A 19,125-nucleotide genomic window follows, 5' to 3' on the forward strand; every position below is an offset into this window, starting at 1 on the left:
CGTCTTGGATAGCATGATTTCTTCAAACTTGTGTGAGATCTGGCCTGAGGTTTTGAATTCCCAGGGGAGCTTTTTTTTTTTTTTTTTTTTTTTAAACAACGTTTATTTATTTTTGGGGGGACAGAGAGAGACAGAGCATGAACGGGGGAGGGGCAGAGAGAGAGGGAGACACAGAATCGGAAACAGGCTCCAGGCTCTGAGCCGTCAGCCCAGAGCCCGACGTGGGGCTCGAACTCGCGGACCGTGAGATCGTGACCTGGCTGAAGTCGGACGCTTAACTGACTGCGCCACCCAGGCGCCCCCTTTTTTTTTTTTAACCCAATCAGAAATAGAATGGCTTTCTTTTTTTCTGCCTATACTATTTTTTTCCCAATTCATTGTTTTCCTGAGTTATCTTGGAGACTTGTGTCTTTATATGGGACTTGCAGTTTCACCTCTTGGCTCCTCTGGCTAACTCCAATTTCTCCCCTCCCTGTGTTGTCACAGTGTGGGCTCACAAACTTTGCACTCTGGTTTTTGGTTTCTTCTTTATATCTGGCTTCTGGAAAGTTCCCCATTTTTGAGAACCCAGCTAGGTATGTATGTATGTATGTATGTATTTATTTTTTATTTATTTATTTTATTTTATTTTATTTTATTTTATTTTATTTATTTAATTTATTTTTGGGACAGAGAGAGACAGAGCATGAACGGGGGAGGAGCAGAGAGAGAGGGAGACACAGAATCGGAAACAGGCTCCAGGCTCCGAGCCATCAGCCCAGAGCCCGACGCGGGGCTCGAACTCACGGACCGTGAGATCGTGACCTGGCTGAAGTCGGACACTTAACCAACTGCGCCACCCAGGTGCCCCAGTATTTATTTTTTAATATGTAATTTATTGTCAAATTGGTTTCCATACAACACCCAGTGCTCATCCCAACAGGTGCCCTCCTCAATGCCCATCACCCACTTTCCCCTTCCTCCCACACCCCATCAACCCTGTTTATTCTCAGTTTTTAAGAGTCTCTTATGGTTTGGTTCCCTCCCTCTCTAACTTTTTTTTCCCCTACCCCTCCCCCATGGTCTTCTGTGAAGTTTCTCAAGATCCACATAAGAGTGAAAACGTATGGTATCTGTCTTTCCCTGTATGACTTATTTCACCTAGCATAACGCTATCCAGTTCCATCCACGTGGCTACAAAAGGCCAGATTTCATTCCTTCTCATTGCCAAGTAGTATACCGTTGTGTATATAAACCACAATTTCTTTATCCATTCATCAGTTGATGGACATTTAGGCTCTGTCCATCATTTGGCTGTTGTTGAAAGTGCTTCTATAAACATTGGGGTACAAGTGCCCCTATGCATCAGTACTCTTGTATCCCTTGGGTCAATTCCTAGCAGTGCTATTGCTGGGTCATAGGGTAGGTCTATTTTTAATTGTTTTATTGTTTAATTGTTTAAGGAGCCTCCACACTGTTTTCCAGAGTGGCTGCACCAGTTCGCATTCCCACCGACCCAGCTGGGCATTTACAAGGAATCTGATATTTTGTTTGGTGTTTCACATTGTATTACAGTGGGAGTTTTCAGGCTACTAAATCCTTAATATTGCTGGCAGTGACAGTTCTGTATTAATTAACTATAAATACCATAATAGTTTCTCTAGGCCAGCATGGTTATCTCCAGTTTGCAAATAATTACGTGCTCAGGAGGGATTTAATTCCTCGCCCAGAATGACACAGTGGGCATGGGAAGTGCACCTGCCTTACTTCCGCCGGTGCTCTTACTAGTACCTGCCGGCCAGGAGCTTGAGACAAGGAGTGAGCCCCGAGCGGGACGAGAGCGGCCGAAACGAGGAAGGGGGTCTTGTCTATGGCATCCACTCCCTACTTCGCGGGTTTCCTGGGACCGGATCTGAAGCCTTAATCATTTTAGGGCTGTGGGGTTGGGGCACCGAAAACATGTCACCAGGTGATCAACGTGGATCTGCCCAGAAGGGAAGCTGGCTCCTGGAGGCACAGAGACACGGTTCCTTCCTTAGCTTTTTATTAGCCGCATCTCATAGCTCTTGAGAAGGAAGACAGCGGGTACCCGAGCAGTGCCCCGACGAAGGGCACACCGAAGGGAAGTCTGACTGAAGGTCGCCTCAGCAAACAGGTGGTGGCCAAGATGGTGCCAAGATGCAGTCAATGCGAGCTTCGAGGTGGATGCCGAGGTCTTCCGCGTGGCTTTCTTCCTTCAGGCGAGGCTCACTCACACGAGACCCTTCAGCTCAAGCACAGCGCCGCTGAGGAAACTTAAAACCAGGGGCGTTGAAAATGAAATCCCTCGTCTCTATTTTCGCAATATCCTTATATTTCGATTTCCCAAGCACTGAAGCTCTGATTAAACCGTCAATGGGTAAAGGTGACAAGTTTAAGCAGCATGGCAGAGTGAACACCCACAGCTGGCTGTCGTCCCCCTTGTAGCACCGATGAAGGGACAATGAAAGGATGCTGTTAGAAAGGTCACACCCACCAGGTCCAGAGAGAAAAGGCCAGGGGCGAGCACACGTTTGCATTTGAATGTATTGTGAGGAGGAGGAGAACTGAGAGATGGATTAATAAGAACATAGAGAAGTAAGTAAAAGAAAAGCAGATATGCCCCAAGGAAAGCAAATTATTGTGTCCGCAGGGAAGGGTAAATGCGCGTCACGTGAATAATCTGTGACTAGCATTTACGTGGATATAACAGTGCAACCCGTGAATATGGGTCAAATGTACATCACAGTTTAACTCCATCGGGAAGACGGTGGCTGCGCAATGGATGTGTGTGCGTGTGTGCGTGTGTGTGTGTGTGAGAGCCAACAGATAATACCTAAAATGGAAGAATTCAGGAGTAGCAATGTGTGTACGTGACTTACAGACGTGGATGCAAATATGCAAATGACGAGCTAAAAGATTTGAGAGCTTGGTTGGAGGTTCTAGAAGGGGAGTGCCGCTGCTTGTCCACCCCTGACCGAAGAATGGTCCTCTTCTCTCAGGGATGGCCCTCCTCCTCCACAGGGCGCGGAGCTTCGGGACAGATGCCGATGAAGCAGTGAGGGAAGAAGGGGACACTTGCCTCGCCGGCCAGGTCAGCGGAATCCACCCTGGTGGTCAGTGGGTGACAGATGTCATAGCCAGCTCAGCTTCCCATCCTAAAAGGTTCGAAAGCGGTTGCTTTCGGGGAGCGAGATATGGGGCAGGAGCTGTGACTGTTGTTTTCTCGACAAGCCTTACAGAACGATTTGCCATTGGACCGAACACATGTGTGGTGTGGAGAACAGTAAAACAAAACGAAAACCAATATGCAGTTTCGTAACAGCAAGTACTTTATTTTAAAAAAAGAAACTCAAAAGGTAGGTCACTTGGGGCCTTCCCTGAAATCAGAGTATCTAGTGGCAATCCTGGCGGGAAACCTCAGGAAACCATGGGCACAGGCCGTTCGTCTTAGCCCGTCCGGCCCCCAGCCCGATCTCTGGGCCCACGTGTCTCTACCCGCAGGTGGCCTCAGGCTGCCTATGGCCTGAGATAGGTTTCTGACCAGACCCAGCTTTTGGTGCTGTCTTGTGCTACTCTGTTTTCTCGGCCCTGCCCCTTGCTTCCGGCCGCCTCTGGGTTCTGTGCCTCCCACCTGGTCTTTCGACGCGGGGCTTTTTCTTGCTTTTTAGCAAGCAGCTGCCCTTGTTTTACACTTGGCTGATTTAAAACAAAATTAAAGTGTAACTGGGGCACAACATTATATTAGTGTCAGGTATACAACAGAATAATCCAACGTTTGTATACATGGCCTATACATGTATACCACATTAAGCCCATTTTCCATCTGTCACATGTTACATTTTTTTCTCCTTGTGATGAGAATTTCTAGCAACTTTTGAAATTATAGTACAATATTATTACTATTATTTTTAAAGTTTGCTTATTTATTTTGAGAGAGAGAGAGAGAGAGAGCATGAGCAGGGAGGGGCAGAGAGGGAGAGAAAGAGAGAGAGATTCCTAAGCAGGCTCTGCACTGTCAGCACAGAGCCTGATGCAGGGCTCGAACTCAGGAACCGTGAGATCATGACCTGAGGCGAGATCAAGAGTCAGATGCTTAAGTGACTGAGCCACCCAGGCGCCCCTAAAGTACAGGATTATTAACTATAGTCCCCATGTTGTACATTACATCCCCATGATTTGGCTGCTTTGTTTTCAATTGAGTTTGGCCCGAAGGTGTCAGAGGGTCAAATCCTGCTGAAGATGTTTGGAGAGGCCAACGGAATGTTTTTTAAAGTCCTGGCTCCGAGTGCATTGGGCCTCTGACGCCTCCCTTATGCCACGAACTTCACATGATTACCTCCCCTGTATTCCACTGTCGATGGCGACAGCTCAAAAGCAAATACAAACGATTTTCTCATTTTCTGTTCGTTTTCGTGGTCTGTAAACAAACGGATGTACCAGCTCTACCAAACTGGAACGTGAGTATTTTCATCAGGTAAACCACAAAACAAGTGAGGGTTGGACTTACTCTCACCGAAAACTCATGCCAGTGGGGTGGGGTGATGGTGTGTTTCTCTTCCGTATAGTCTAATCTAGCTGAGGTGTACTCCTGGTTCACAGCCCTGTGGCATTTATTCTAATTCCTCACCTAGCCATTAAATTAACTTCGAAGGCATTTGTTCCTACACGTGTTTTTGTGCCTGTACCAGAAAAATTCACCGTCTTGAGACTCTGTGTAAAGTTCTTCTCCATCTTGAAGATCCACCCCACCAGGTACTTTCTTCCATATGACTTTGATTTTGTTCTCTGGTTGTCTTAAATGTATCAGCGTGTTCTGTCTCTCCAGCGTGATGGTAACATTTTCTAGAACAGACTTTTTTGCCTCTTTGATTTTCTCTTTCTTCCACGGAATATAGCCCTGTCTTAGGCACATAGTGGGCTCTGGGGAAAAATGGATGCTTTACGATAGACTTCCATTTTTACTAAAAACGTAAGAAGACAAAGCTGTGAATAAGTTTTAACATGATGAATTTCCCAACTTTACACTTACTTAAAGGTTCGAGGTGAGAAAATTATTATATATCACCTTCATCACCATTGAGCGTTTAATGACGTTAGAACATAAGTTGGAATTTGTTTCTTCCAGGCCAGAAATACTGAGAGAACTCTTAACTCCATCTGGTGAAAAAAATGAAGCAGTAAAAATAATCGCCTGGATTTGGAATCCAGAATTGGAAGCTCCAAGATGATGGATGATTTTCCTTCTTCGGGATAGTTTCAAACCTAAGCAGTGCCGTGAATAAAATGACTTTGGTCTTTATGACTTACAGTGTAAATATTGGATCAGTTTGTCAATTCAAAGGACTTCATAACTATTGTCTGTTTTTCAGGCAAATATTCCGGTTATATTCACAGCCACCAGCAAAAGCCAGTATTTATTTCATAATTGTTATGTTTCTTTGTACTATATATTCCTAGCTAGTTTTGATTACCTTAAAGGCAGCAGATGGTGTCTGACCCACAATGGTATTTAGTTTTTTTCTTTTCTCTCTTTATCAAACACTTGTCTGGGTCTCCTTTAAAAGCTGGACAAATGTTGTTTGTTTAATCTTCATAGCTTCCTGTGAGGTAGGTATTCTGTAATATCCCCACTTTGCAGACGAGAAAGCTGAGGCACAGAGATATTATGTAATCTGCCCGAGGACACACAGTTGGTAAGTTGTGTGGCCAGGATTCTGACTCAGGAGGTCTGGCTCCAGAATCCGTACTCCTAACCAATACGCTATGTTGCATCTCAAAAAATCTTTGCTGTTAGTGATCTAAATTAAACAGAATTCTAACGTTGCACTGGGGGAGCGAGGAAGAAAATGTTCTCCTTCTTTCCACTTTCAAATCTGGGCTGGAATATACGTATGGAATTATACACATTTGATCGGGACACTCATGGAATTTAGCTTGCGGTACACACGTATTTGGTTTCCAGCGCTTTGCGAAATGCAAACAAACTTTGTGCTTGTTTGTCTTCGGGTTATGTCTTGGCAGACCCTCCCAGATGGTCAGATGAGAACTTAGAAGTTGAAGAAGTAATAGTTTAATTGAGCGGCCATAAAATTAATAGAGCCTTTCTTTCGTGCCTTCTATCTTTCTATCTCTTTCTGGTTGAGTGAGGATTAGAAATTGGACTAAATATGAGAAAAACAGGAGTCTGTGAAGTGTTGTATCTGAACTGGCAGCGTCCTGCTCTGAATGGGGTTACTCGGATTGCATAACCGACAGAGAGCGGGTTTAGGAGAGCAAAGAAGAGATGAAAAAGAAATGCTAAGTTGAGGGACTGTATGGAGGGTGGCGCTCATTTTAAACTTTGAAATATTCATGGTGATCTGTGAACATTTTTTGGCCTCTAGCCCCCAAGTACCAGAAGTACAGGTATCAAAACCCAAAGGAAACAACTGATTTTTTTAAAGTACAATGGACCGTGAGAATGTATGTAATTGTTCCCGTATACGTCTGAGTATGTAGCTGTAGAGATAGTAAATTGTGATAACACACTAGATAGAAGAGGACACTGTTTGAAATAACTAATTGTTAACCTGCTGTTGAATTACGAGGACTGCATCTTTGAAAGTAGAAGCCAAGCACTCCCATTTTCGATAGTCCCCTTTATTACAGTCGTGCAGGCGATTGTTTATTATTCTGTTTGCTTAAGGCATTAACGGGAGAACTAGCAGACAACTTTGTGGTGGAACTAATCAACTCTCTGTGAAAAATCTCCGCGTTTTTTAGTTTTCACTTTTGAATAGGAGGCCAGAGATTAAAGAGTCAGATTCTAATCAGCTGGGTAGGATGTGGCCCAAGTATCCGTGTCAGAGTGAGAAGGGCCAGCGGCGGTGAGATCTTCATTTAGATCTCATCCAAAAGAAGAGTTTTAAAAATTAACCTGGAGTCCCTTTTCCGGTGGGGCAGTGGGGAGATGCCACGGATGTGAGTCAGAGGCTCACTCCCCATGCTGTGTGTGTTTGTAGAGGACTTTACTCCACTTGTCGCTTGATTCCAGGTGATCTGGAGTTTCAGCAATGCGACCAGGTGCCAAGGGCCTGAGACTGAAAAGCTGCAGATGGTCTTGGTAGGCGGTTTTAACTGTCAAGACCAATGGGGGTGCACATTTCCTACAGATCCAGCGTGAGGGAAGTCACGGTACCGTAATGTGGCAGTCACCACTTACCTAATGCTCTTCACGGTCCCTGAGGTTTTCTTGAATCGCTTCCATTCTCCTGGGCCATTCTCTGCACCTTAGCCCCAAGGAAAACTTCAGTTAAATGAAAGAGCGTGGAGTTTGGAGTCAGGCAGCTCTGAATATGAGTCTTGTCACAACCATTTCCATCAGCTGTGTGATTTGGGGGCAAATTGCTCTTTCTGGGCATCGATAGCTTCATACGGAAAATGCACTCAGAAAACTAGCACACATAGTTAATGCGAGGATGAGTAAGCTGATATGGGCATGGAGTCGGTGCTTCATGGGATTTGATAAGCCTCAGCACCCCCCAGCCCCTTACCCATCAATTCCCGATGCTTTCCTATGGACGTGAGTGCTCTGGCATAGGACACCAAGGACAGGCTGGACCGGGGAGGGAGCTGACTTTTTCCTTTGGGTGGGTCCCGTCCCACAGAGGTGAATGGCTGACCAGGGAGACTGAGTGGGCCTAGTCCAGGGTTGGTGCAAGGGCATCCTTTTCAAAGTGTTGCCTCTTTCCCTCATTAGTTTCACTTACCTTTTAAATAAGATCCCTTCCCCCTTAGAAAGATCGTGTTGAACACTAGGAACACATTTTTAAAAATACAATAGACACAAAAACATGGGGAGAAGCAGACCTTTCTCATGCCTCCGAGCCAGGACACCCACGGCACTGTATGTATGTGTAGCAAAGATTGCAGTTGGAACCCAGGCTATATAGTTCATGCAGGGGTTTGGATGTGACTCAGTTTGCCTGAGAGGCTGGCATGTGAGTCTGCTGGGGGGGCTGTCCTCGAGAAGAACCAAGAAGACACCTGGAAAACATGCATGCTCAGGGCGGAAGGGAAGCTGACTTCAAGGCCAGTTAGGATAAAATATTTGCAATACACACTGGCCTGTCCCTGGGTTTGTGTCTGAGTCCTATAGCAATCGCGTGGGAGTAAATTCAGGAAAAGCTGCCTCGCTGGCATCTGTACAATACCAGCTGCGAGGGGGCACTCGCTGATGAGTTCCAGAACCAAGATAACTCAGGACAAATGTGGGGGAGAGAAATTGACTGCCCTTGGCAGAGATGGAAGCCAGTAGGTCCAGTGGCTTGGTAGCCATGAGGGTTGGCCTTCTGGCACCGACTCCTCTGTCCTCCGCAGGGACAGCTTTGGTACCGACAACTGGGAGCATCTCTTCTGTGGCACAGCCCAGGGTGGCCTCAGCAAGGGCACTGCTGCTATGGGCTCACACAGTCCTGGCTGCTACGTGCACTTCAGAGCCCTCAGTAGAAGCGAGGGACAGGGACAGAAGACACTATGGAACACTCCTGGGGATTTCCTGAAAGGGGACGAGTTTGAAGAGAGATCAACATTCTGAGGTGGCGAGGGTGGGCAAAGCTTGAGAACTGCTGTGTGTGAATCTTCTTGAGACCCCAGACCTGCCTGCCGGCTGGGATGGCCTAGGAAACCCGGGCTGCATTTGTAAATTGTTGGGCATCTGTGTGTTGATTTATATTGAGGAAACCACTGGCAAAGGGAGACTGACAGGCAGTTGACTATGAGGGCAAATGTGAATTTATAACCCAAGAACTCAGAACATTGAAAAACAAAAAACAGACAAAAACCACAACAAACCAAAGACAGGGATGATATGTTTAGTAGAAAAAGGCAAGCCAGGCTTCAGAGCTGGAAATCAACTTAGATCTGTGGCCTGAGGCGAAAGGCATTTGTCTGGAGACACGGTGGGTGCAGTTGGGGATAACCGGGTATATCGGGACCCGTGGAAGCAGCAGAAGTAAGTGCCAACTGGATGCACTGTTCTATGTTGCTGGGTGGGGAAACTCAGGGCATACTGGGCCTGGACGTTGAGCTGTGGGCGTGCACGTGTGCAAGGGCGTGCCTGGCCACATGCACTTTTGGGCACATCCACTGTGGCAGATATGGTACCACAACTGTGAGATAAGATCAGTTGCTTAAGAAATAAGGGGTGGAAGAATCTGGATTGATAATCAGCTAGGTATGCTGGCATGAGCCAGAGTTTTCAAAATAAGAAAACTTCTAGTTGGATACAGTGCAATTTGGGGGGGACTTCTGCCCATCTGTCCATGTACACATAATTGATTCTAAGATAACTCTTTATCCCTCACATCAGGGAGGAAGAGAGGGCTTTACAGACTTTTCTGTAGCTTGTTCTGTGGATAAAGTGTCTTGAGTTCAGTGTAAATTAAAATCAAAATAAACTATTGAAATGTTTTGACTGTGTCCTGATACTCTGAATGTTTGGCTGAAGTAGCAAGATGGTTGGAGGTGTGCAGACAGGTAGAGCCTTTCTAAGATGAGCAACGTATGCTTCCCTCTGCAGGGGTTTTAGCAAAGGGAAGAATGCTAGAGGTCAATCAGAAAAGTCAGTGTGGATAGCTCGCCCATTCTAAGAAGATGGAACCTCCTTTTTTTTTTTATGATTTTTTTAATATGTGTTTATTTTTGAGAGAGAGAGAGAGGGAGTGAGTGAGGGAGGGGCAGAGAGAGACACACACAGAATCTGAAGCAGGCTCCAGGCTCTGAGCCATCAGCACAGAGCCCGATGCGGAGCTTGAACCCATGAACTGCAAGATCATGACCTGAGCCGAGGTTAGTCGCTTAACCCACTGAGCCACCCAGGCGCCCGGGAATCTCTTTCTTATAGAAGGTCGGTTGGTTGCTGTCTGAAGATAAATGCCACAAATATGTCTTCATCATATTCCCACATATCCTAATGTCTCCTCAAAGCCCAGAGGGGGAAGGAGAAAGGGAGTCTGAGAACATGAAGGTTACAAGGCGGAAGGATGTGGAAAGTGGATTCTCAGCGACTCGAGCCATCAGATAAGCAGCTTTGGGTTATAAACTTCGATTTCAATTATCCCTTCATCTGGGTTTCTGTTTGCTCCTGAATTTTTACCCACAGCACATTGATACTATTCCCGGACTGTGGGACTTTCCCAGACTTCACACCAAGCTCATAAAACTCCTTTTTATTATTTTTTTAAAAATAAATGTGAAGACAAAGAAACACACCTAGATAAATAGAGAAGTACACATTCTGTGACAGAGCGGCTCATCAGCACGTCGGTGAAAGCTTTCTCAATGAATATGTTATGTATTAAAGCCTCGTTCTTAAAGGGAAGAAAATGGATCCAAAGAAGACGGTGACACTTGGAGAGTTCACAACCCCCTCTGATAACACAGAGGAATTTAAAAAGCAATTTTAAACATAGGAGGAAAGGAAACTATGCAAAGGATATTTGAAGCAGAGTCAAGCGCGCAATGCCTCGTGCCAAGAACAATTATTCACCGTCCCCCAGGGCACGTCCCCTAGAGCATGCCAACCGAGGGCCGGAAATGCCAGGGAGGACCTTTTGCACAATTGGCCATCAGCTTGGTTCTGAAAATGCGTTCTCGGCATTTTCCACAGGACGCGCTTTGAAGCGAGTGGATGTACAGAGCTTTGAGAGGCGTGGTTATCACCACCGACCTCACTGCCTCTTGCTCTTATATTATGTCACTTCCTGTCCCAGTGCCTGAAGTTCAGGCCTCTCACGCAGCGTAGGAGAAAGATGTCCGCTTTTTACTTCCGGAGAAGTAAACTTTAAAGAGGATGTCCCTGCCTTGAGTCCCCAGGCCTCTCACGTGAAGAAGAATCCCTCATACACAGAGCACAGGATGCCTGTGTTTTCCCTCCCCACCGTCCTTTCCTGGCTGGTCTCGGCTCCCGGTTTACCGGGAGTTCTTCAGACCTCCGTGTGTGGCGTCAGGGAGCGCGCACAGAGCTGTTAATGCAGAACAAAATGGCCGCCTCTTAGGGTTTGTGGAGCCTGATGAGGGAATTACTGCCAGTTTATACTCTGGGCCCTCACACATGTCTTTCGTTCCGACAGCTCCAGTGGTTTTTATTCCAACTGATCTGCAACCCATCCCGAAATTGTTTCAGTAAGGCTCGCTCGGTCGTTCTGTCGGCAACATTGCAAACTGCACGCCTGGGGGTGAGTGGAAGGTGAGTACCACCTTCTAGAACCTTTGTCAAACCAGTCTGGTACATATCTATGCTTTTCACAAGTTAATTGCTAACTTCCAAGGAAAAAATACCGTTTCTTGCTTTCTGGTCTCTTATCAAACATGCGAAGCACGGCTTGGTTAAGCAGTAACTCTTGCTATGTAAGTAAACAGAATCCCCTCCCCACCCCTTTTCCATACTGATCTAAATGAGTGGCACATGAGAACCGGGGGGCGGGGGGGGGGGGGGGCGGGGAATAACCAGCAGCTGTTAATAACATGCCGCACTGGAGGTGATTCAGTTTCTTGAATACACCTTGAGAATGTTTACACCCGTAGAGGACAGAGTGTTTACAAGGGCCCAGTGCTTATTTATCTGAGGACGCTTTAATGGAAACACAGCTTTATGGGCCCCGGGGACACTCTCCTGCCAGCATTTCGACCTTCAGCAGCAGTGGCGATTACTCGAGTAAAAGCCTTCAGGTTACAGTGCAGTTGGCCCTTACTTTGACTTTTCAGAAGTTTTATAAGTGGCTAGCACCTCAAGAGCCAGAAGTGGTTTTGGGGCTTGGTAGGGGGGTGAGGTTTGAACGCCATCCAGGCCTTGGATACAAAGAGACTTGAGAAGTGATGGCCGTTCTATGGCTTTGTCCACACAAGCAGGCGGAGGAATGGGGCCACCTATGTAGTGTGACTTGGAAGTTGCCAGAAAAGCAGCCCCCTGACCAAGAAGGAGGCCTCTCTCCTCACAGACCTACCTCAGAGTCTGAAATTTAGACCAGAAGATTTCTGCATTTTGGTCTGGGCATGGTCTCCAAAACATCTCCTTTAAAAGGCAAAAATTCTACTTAAAAGAGGAATGTGTTAAGGTATCGGCACCCAGACCACATACTGTGATTAAATAGATATCACCTGCAGGGGCTCGAGGGTGCGGGGACCTCAGGCAGTGCCTCCGTCACCCACCTGGCTTCTGACCAGGGACTCAGCCCTCCTTACCTTCCCAAGTTCACATTGCCAGAAGGTTCCCATAGCATCTGTAGAGAGAGCCATCACTTTTGTTTTCTGGAGCTTGGATTTCCCATGGTGGCTCTGAGATTGCGGTGGTGATGTTTACATTAAGGAGTGGAGTGAAATCTTTAGGGGCCCTAAATACTGAAAGCATTATGATAATCTTCCACTTCCTGGCTGTGAAAAATTCAAATTCAAATTCATTCTAAATTGCAAAACATACCCAATGATGGCTTAAGTAAGTGCTGATTTTCCCCACGAGGACTAGTTTCTTCCACTTTTTGAAATAGAAAATGTGTAATTTCTTTCCTAATCGTTTTTCTTTTCCTTTCTTTTCCTGTTTTGCTAATACGCTAAGGGCGTGCTTAGTCTGCCTACTGGGCAATCTGGCCCTTTCTTTACTCCCAGGACCCAACTACTGTCTGTGAGTCAACCAGCCCAAACTTGCATCTGCCCCCCAGACCCTGTTTCTAAGCGCCAGACTCACCTCTTTAGTTGCCCAACAAGTATTTCCATTCGTATGTCCCATGGTCAGCAGCATCTTACCAGGTCTGAAACAGAACCCAGGATCTTTTCCTCCAAATTCGTCTTCTGGTTTCCTCCATCACAAAGAATGTGTCCAGTTGCTCAAGTCAGACATCTGGGTGTCATCCCTAACACCTTCTTCTTTGTCACCCCTGTATCCACAAACTCCGTGATTTTACTTCCTAAACATCTGTCAGTTTCATGCACCGTTACTTTGACCCCTGCTGCCATTTTCCTTCCCAAAGCACCATGTGCTCTTGCCTGGGGTATTGCAGGAGTCGTCTTAACTACTCCTGCCTCTGCTCTTCTCATGTTAAAGTTCTGTCCCGCAGAACTGAGCAATCGTTCCGATCTGATCATGTTCCACATCCCATGGCTTTGACAGCCTGAATGGTATCCCAAGGCTTAAACTCCCCTATGAGATTTACGAGGCTGCTGGCAATCCGGCTGTGCTTTCTGCCCCGGCCTGTCTCTGGCCGCTGTTCTACACCTCTGGGATAGCAAATGTCTATAACGTCCATGAATACAATAATCTGCTACACTTTGCGCCTTTGCACACGCTGCGTTTGCCTGACCAATTCCTATACATCCTTGGGCTCCAACCCCTCTTCCTCCAGATCCTTTCCCGGGTACCCCCAAGGGCCCCATACTGTACTCACCCCCCTGCAGAATGTTTTGGTCCGTCCCTTCCGTAACCTCTGAGCTCCAGGACGGCAGGCGTTGTGCGGCTCTTGTTGCATTGTTTGCCCAGTCCCTGGCACGACACCTGCCACATAGCAAATGCTCAGTAAATGCTTGTTGATCAGATGACTCTCTTTTAATTCATAAGGTTTGAAGGATCCTTTTGGGCCAAGAGGCTTGCTTGCGGCTTTGGTTAAGGACTTAAAGTAGACAGGTGCTGCATCTAGCTTCTGAGTATCGGGTAGGTGGGGGTGGAGTACAAGTTTGAGACATCAAATGTGACAACAGCTGTCGCTTAATCAGGTTCTCTATCTATGGTTGTTCCCAACATGTAGAAGAGAAACCTGAGGTGCCGATAGGATGAGCAACATAGCCAAGGTCACTTGGTGGGTGTGCATGGTAGTGCTGAATGTGGAGGTCGAGTGAGACTAAGGATGAGTTTCACGTTCCCGTGTTGCCTGGGCTGTGTGGGTGTCTGACTGAATGCACGGAGGGCATCTGACATTATCACAGTGGTTTTGTAAAATTGTCACTGACTTGTGGTCACTTTGCTCTAACGTTTCATTTGTGTCATCAGTAAGGTGTCCGTGGGATGTGTGTGCGTTCAGCGTGGAGAAAGCGAGGAAGTACGATGTCTAGAGCCACTGGGTTGATTCACTTGGCCTGTTTTTCCAAATGATGACCTCAAAAAGACCAGTGAGTTAGTTCATTCTGTCGCCAAATATTTATTAAGTAGAAAGCAAGATGCTGTTTTATAGTCTGGGTGAGAAAAAAAAGAAAGGTGTCAGATGGCCTTGATCTAGCAGGGAGAGAGGAGACCAGACGCCCTCCACCCACACAAAGCAGGGAATGCTGGTACCACATACACGGGACTGGAAAGCGTGGGGTGTTCTGAGACGGAAGGCCATTTCTTGCTGTGGTGACGGGAGAAGGTGGTATAAGGCCGGGCTGCCGTCAGTGTTGTTCAGTATTAACATGTCAATGAGCCTTCCATCTCATACAGAGTATAGAAAGCTCTAGATACCGATTTGGATTTTCACGTACGTCTCATGTACAGCAGACCATCAGCACAACCGACTAGAGGAATTGTGTCTGTTATCGGGTCTCGCAGTGTATCTGATTAGTTTAGTGCAATTATGATTAAAAACAATTCAGATGCTATTTGCACCACTTCCAAAATGCTGTATTTCTTTATTGTAAGGCCAGGATTCTTAACCGGGAGGTCCCAGATGCGTCTGACCTCCGGACCCAGATATTAAAAGCAACAATTTGTATATAGGCGTAAATAATTATTTTTCTGCCTGTCATTTTCACGTGATTCTTTAGAGCACATGTAGCAATTTTATTGTTAAAAGACATATATTTCACAAAAAGCTAAAGCGGGTATTGTTTATTAATTTCTTACATAAAATCCACAATTTTTTACAGTAAATACTAACAACAAAATGATTTACACGCTGTTAACTTTTTTAATGTTATGATTTGTAATAGACAATGGGTCTAAAATATGCCATGGTGGCTTGGAATATGAGAAAAATCTAAGCGTTTAAGAAAAAAAATTGGAAGGGGCACCTGGGTGCCCCTCAGTTGGGTAAGGGTCTGACTTTTGATTTTGGCTCAGGTCCTGATCTCACAGTTGGTGAGTTCAAACTCCTCATCTGGCTCTGCACTGACAATGCAGAGCCTGCTTGGGGTTCTCTCGCTCTCCCCCTCTCTCTGCCTCTCCCCTGATTGTGCATATTCTCTCTCTCTAAGTAAATAAATCAATAAACTTTAAAAAAAAACAAAAAAAATTGGAAGTAAGCGATGTACTATCTAAATTGAATGATCGAGGCATATGCAAATCCTTAACTCTATTAATCTATCCATGCAACAGAAGTATATAATCAACAAAGGGCCTACCAGACTCTAGCTCTTGGGTTCTGGTGCGTTAACAAATATTTTGAACAAGTGTTGAAATGAAATGCTGTATTTGTGCAGTTGGCTGGGGCACTCATCCTATTTAGGGGACCTGACAGCCAGTTTGAATGGGAAGCTGTCTAGGGTGGGATGCTGTCTTAGTTTGGGTTCTTCCAGGAGTGGATGCTGAGATAAGGATTCCACCAAGTAGTTGACTTGGGAGGTGGTTCCAGGAGGCACAGGAAGGGGAGTCAGATAGGGAAGTGAAGACAGTGAATAAACAGCACGTTCTCGCGCAAGTACCGCCGTGGGCATCCGGGTCTTGTCCCCGCCGAGAACTCTGAGGGCCAGTGTGGATCACGTGTCTCCAGACCATGCCCCGGTGGAAGGGAGTGGGGTAGTTCTCCACTGACTCCTCTTGGTCATTGGTTGAGAGTTGCCTTTGGGGGAGGCCGCTAACTCCCCAGTGCTTCTAAACTGCCCGGTGGGAGAGAAGAGTGGGATCCAGCTTGGATGAAGCCCTGAGGGAAAGAGTTGAGGGAGTTGGCAGTTGGGAAGTTGGGCCAGCCTGTAGGAAAGTGGTAAATGCTGAGAATGCAGGGGCAGGGGCACCCACGGTTGCTGCGACAGACACCTTTTACCGTGCTGGCCAGGCTACTGAAGAGTGCTTAATGTCAACAGCCCCTCGGATGCTCTCTACCACCCACCTGCTTTGCACACTGTCGGGAGTACAGGTTGTCCCCCACAGGTACGTAGCGAGATGCCAGCACCCTCGATAGACTAGCGAGTGCTTGAGGTTGTAGGAAATGCAGTTGTAGGCAAGTGTTTCCTGTGGGGATGGTAACTGGAGGGACTGTGATATCAGTGTTGGTTCGATGTTAGAAATGATTAAGGCAAAGGAGTGGACTTTTTCCTCGGCGTTGAAGTGCTTCGGGCTAAAGTAGTTGGCTTATCAAAGTGCTTAGGAACTGTGGTCACTTATCACATAGACCTTTCTGTCCCTCCGTCCCTCCCCTCCTTTTCTCCTGCCATCCTTCTTCTTTTACTCATTCTTTTCCCTTTCCTTCTCTTTAGAAGACCTTTTACTCAGAAAGCCTTCTCTTCTGTAAATGTACAATTTCCCTCCTCCTGCCCTTCCTGTTCTGAACCTTTGAGGACAGGGACCATATTGATGTTTGTATTATTGATACTTAGCAGAGTTTCCGGAATAGGGTAGGTCTTGAGAAAACGGTTGTTGAATGAATGCACCTCTTCGATGTATTGAAACAGAGCAGTGCAGGGGACTGTCTGGGGCTCGTGGTGGCCAGAGCAACCCCCCCTTCTGAGGCGGCCTCTTCTTACACCTTCCTTGCCACCCGACTCATGGGCCCTCCGCTCTGCGTGCAGAGGGAGACTCAGATTTCCAGAGCCCAGAGGCAGCTGATGTCTTCTTGGGGTTCGGCCAGCTAAAATAATCTCTCAAAATGCAAACTTCTCTTCTGAGCATTGGCAGAAAACACTGTGAAGTGAAAAACTCACGAGATAGCCTATAGTTGCCGTTTAAAGAAACGTTATGTCTTTGCAACAAACAACCGCAACAAAACAAAACCACCAAAAAAAGGACTTTTAACTGAATGTCATTTCCCCACTGCCGTCCCGCACTACCCCGGCAGCGTCTCCTTTGGGGCCTGCAACAGCCGCTAGGGTGACGGGTCCTTTTCTTTTCCCAGCGTCTATACACCCAGGTTTAGTATTATCTTTTGAGCCTCTGGCACAGGCAACGCGTGTACCTCGTAAAGAAAATTTAGGAGCAAAAGGTACGGGAACATGAAAACAATTTTAGCATTCAGTGATAAAAATTACGGACGTAGTGGTGGCAGATCTCTTTACGGATGGAACGCAGGTCACGTTTTACTCTATAACCGGCCGAGAATGCTTGTTTCGGTTTTTACTTAGTTAAGAGGCAGGGATGTCTCTTTGGACATCGTATGGACGCCATTTCCCGGTGCAGCTGCTCTAAATCGGGAGCAGGGTTTTAGAAGTTAAAGTGGCACGAGATACAGCTTGTTGACAGCAATCTTTTCACAATGCTTCAGGAAATTCACTCGTGTTGAAGAAGTATTTTCTTTTCCTCATGCCACCGAACTGCGGAAATTTGGGCTGATCGTTCCACTGCGGATTTGAAGCTGGCCCACAACAGGAATAGACGGCTCCCAAGAGGTGTTGCTTACTGCCTTTATTTCCGCCAATTATGTTGACCGTAGTCTGCGAAAATATCATGTCGCTGAACATTTTGGTTTATGCGGGGAGGTTCAGCCAACGGAAGGCATGAGTTGGAACGCAGCTGTACGTAAGGCAGACCTAGAAAGGATGGAAAAGAGCCTGTGAGTATTTTGAAAGAGCTTTTAGAGGACGTGGAACATTTATTCAAGTGGTGGGGGTAGCCGGTGGGCTGAGTGCTCTGAGCGGCCCGAGTCACAGCTGTCCGGTGGGGCCCGTGATTGCGTGAATACTCACTGTCGGATGTGTCACCACTGCCCTTGTTGGGTTACCGTGTCCTGGCCGCAAAGTAGGAGTACAGAAAGAGCCAGCTTGGGTTAGTTTACATTTACCGACAAACGCAGCCTTCATGAGCGGTCAGAGAGGTGGTCAGTTGAGGCTGGATTCGAGGTATTTACTCCTCAGACACCAGAGGACACCTGGGGTTACAGAACAGCAGCAACCACCGCAACCTCAGCCACAGCCATCGCAAGACCATTCATCTGGAAATGAAAATAGGGCCAGTGTCAATACCATCTTCCCTGTTCTTGCTAACACATAAATTAAATACATAAAGTATAAAATACAAATGCCGTGTGATCAGTTAGAAACTCCTTCTCTGAAACCCACCTGACTCCTTCTTTCCCCCGAGAGAAAGACCTCTAGATTGACCTTCAAGGTCCTCTGTAAGAAGTTGCTAATAGCTGAGCACACCGTGTGTTTAGATGTCCGTTTCTAAATATTATGCACCACTAAGGTAAACCAGCGCTCCTCAAAAAGATGGCTGATTTCAGAGCTGAAGGGGAGAAAGCCCAAGATGACTCTGGGGCATCTCGTTATGTCAGAAAGTAAGGAAGTGCTCACGGAACAGGAGGACGCCTCGAAAGGCCACAGGGACAGGCTTAAGAAGCTCTCACTGGCCACGGGGGACAATCTAAGCATCAAAAGGAACGATGGCAGCAATGGGTTGTAATTCATTGAATTGTATAAGAATCCCCAAGTCCATAGTGATGATAAATAAATAAATGGGGAATAGAAGGAGACCTCTTTCTTAAAGTGGAATGCCATCTGATAAATGTGGAAAGAACAGGTTTAGAAAAATCACCATTTTGTAACCATCAGAGTGAAGACGGATTCGGAATCATCAATGGATGCTAAAACTATTGGGTGACAGTTTAGAGAGGGACAGGATATCGACACGGTCTCATAGTCTTTCCCACACACGACTTATTAACCACAGTGGTAAAAATGGTAACTTTATAGTGAAGATACCTGGGGACCTCCTATTAACCAACCAAGCAATCAAAGTTTACAGCACCTATCACGGGAGCAACTAACACGCAGCTCCGGTCTGAGGTACTTAAAGCGCCTCTTACCTTGAATCTCTGCCCGAAATGCATAACTTGAATCTAATTCGTACTGAAAGACAACTGGCCTGAAGTCTTCAAAAGTGCCAATGTTGTGGAAGACCAGGAAAGCAGGACGAAGTGCTCCGGACCGAAGGAGATTAAAGAGACATGACAATTCAATGCAACACAGGGTCCTGGA

The 19,125-nt window shown here is 46.5% G+C and overlaps 1 long non-coding RNA gene across 1 annotated transcript in view; it reads left to right on the top strand.

Moving 5' to 3' along the window:
- The first annotated feature begins 10,743 nt into the window (after nucleotides 1-10,743).
- The window catches only part of LOC123380866, a 39,894-nt gene continuing 31,512 nt past the window's right edge, over nucleotides 10,744-19,125 (top strand). Inside the window, exon 1 of the long non-coding RNA XR_006587210.1 lies at nucleotides 10,744-11,227. This is a non-coding gene — a long non-coding RNA (uncharacterized LOC123380866). The remainder of the gene's footprint in view (nucleotides 11,228-19,125) is intronic.

Source organism: Felis catus, chromosome A1 (assembly GCF_018350175.1).
Source record: "Felis catus isolate Fca126 chromosome A1, F.catus_Fca126_mat1.0, whole genome shotgun sequence".
NCBI lineage: Eukaryota > Metazoa > Chordata > Mammalia > Carnivora > Felidae > Felis > Felis catus.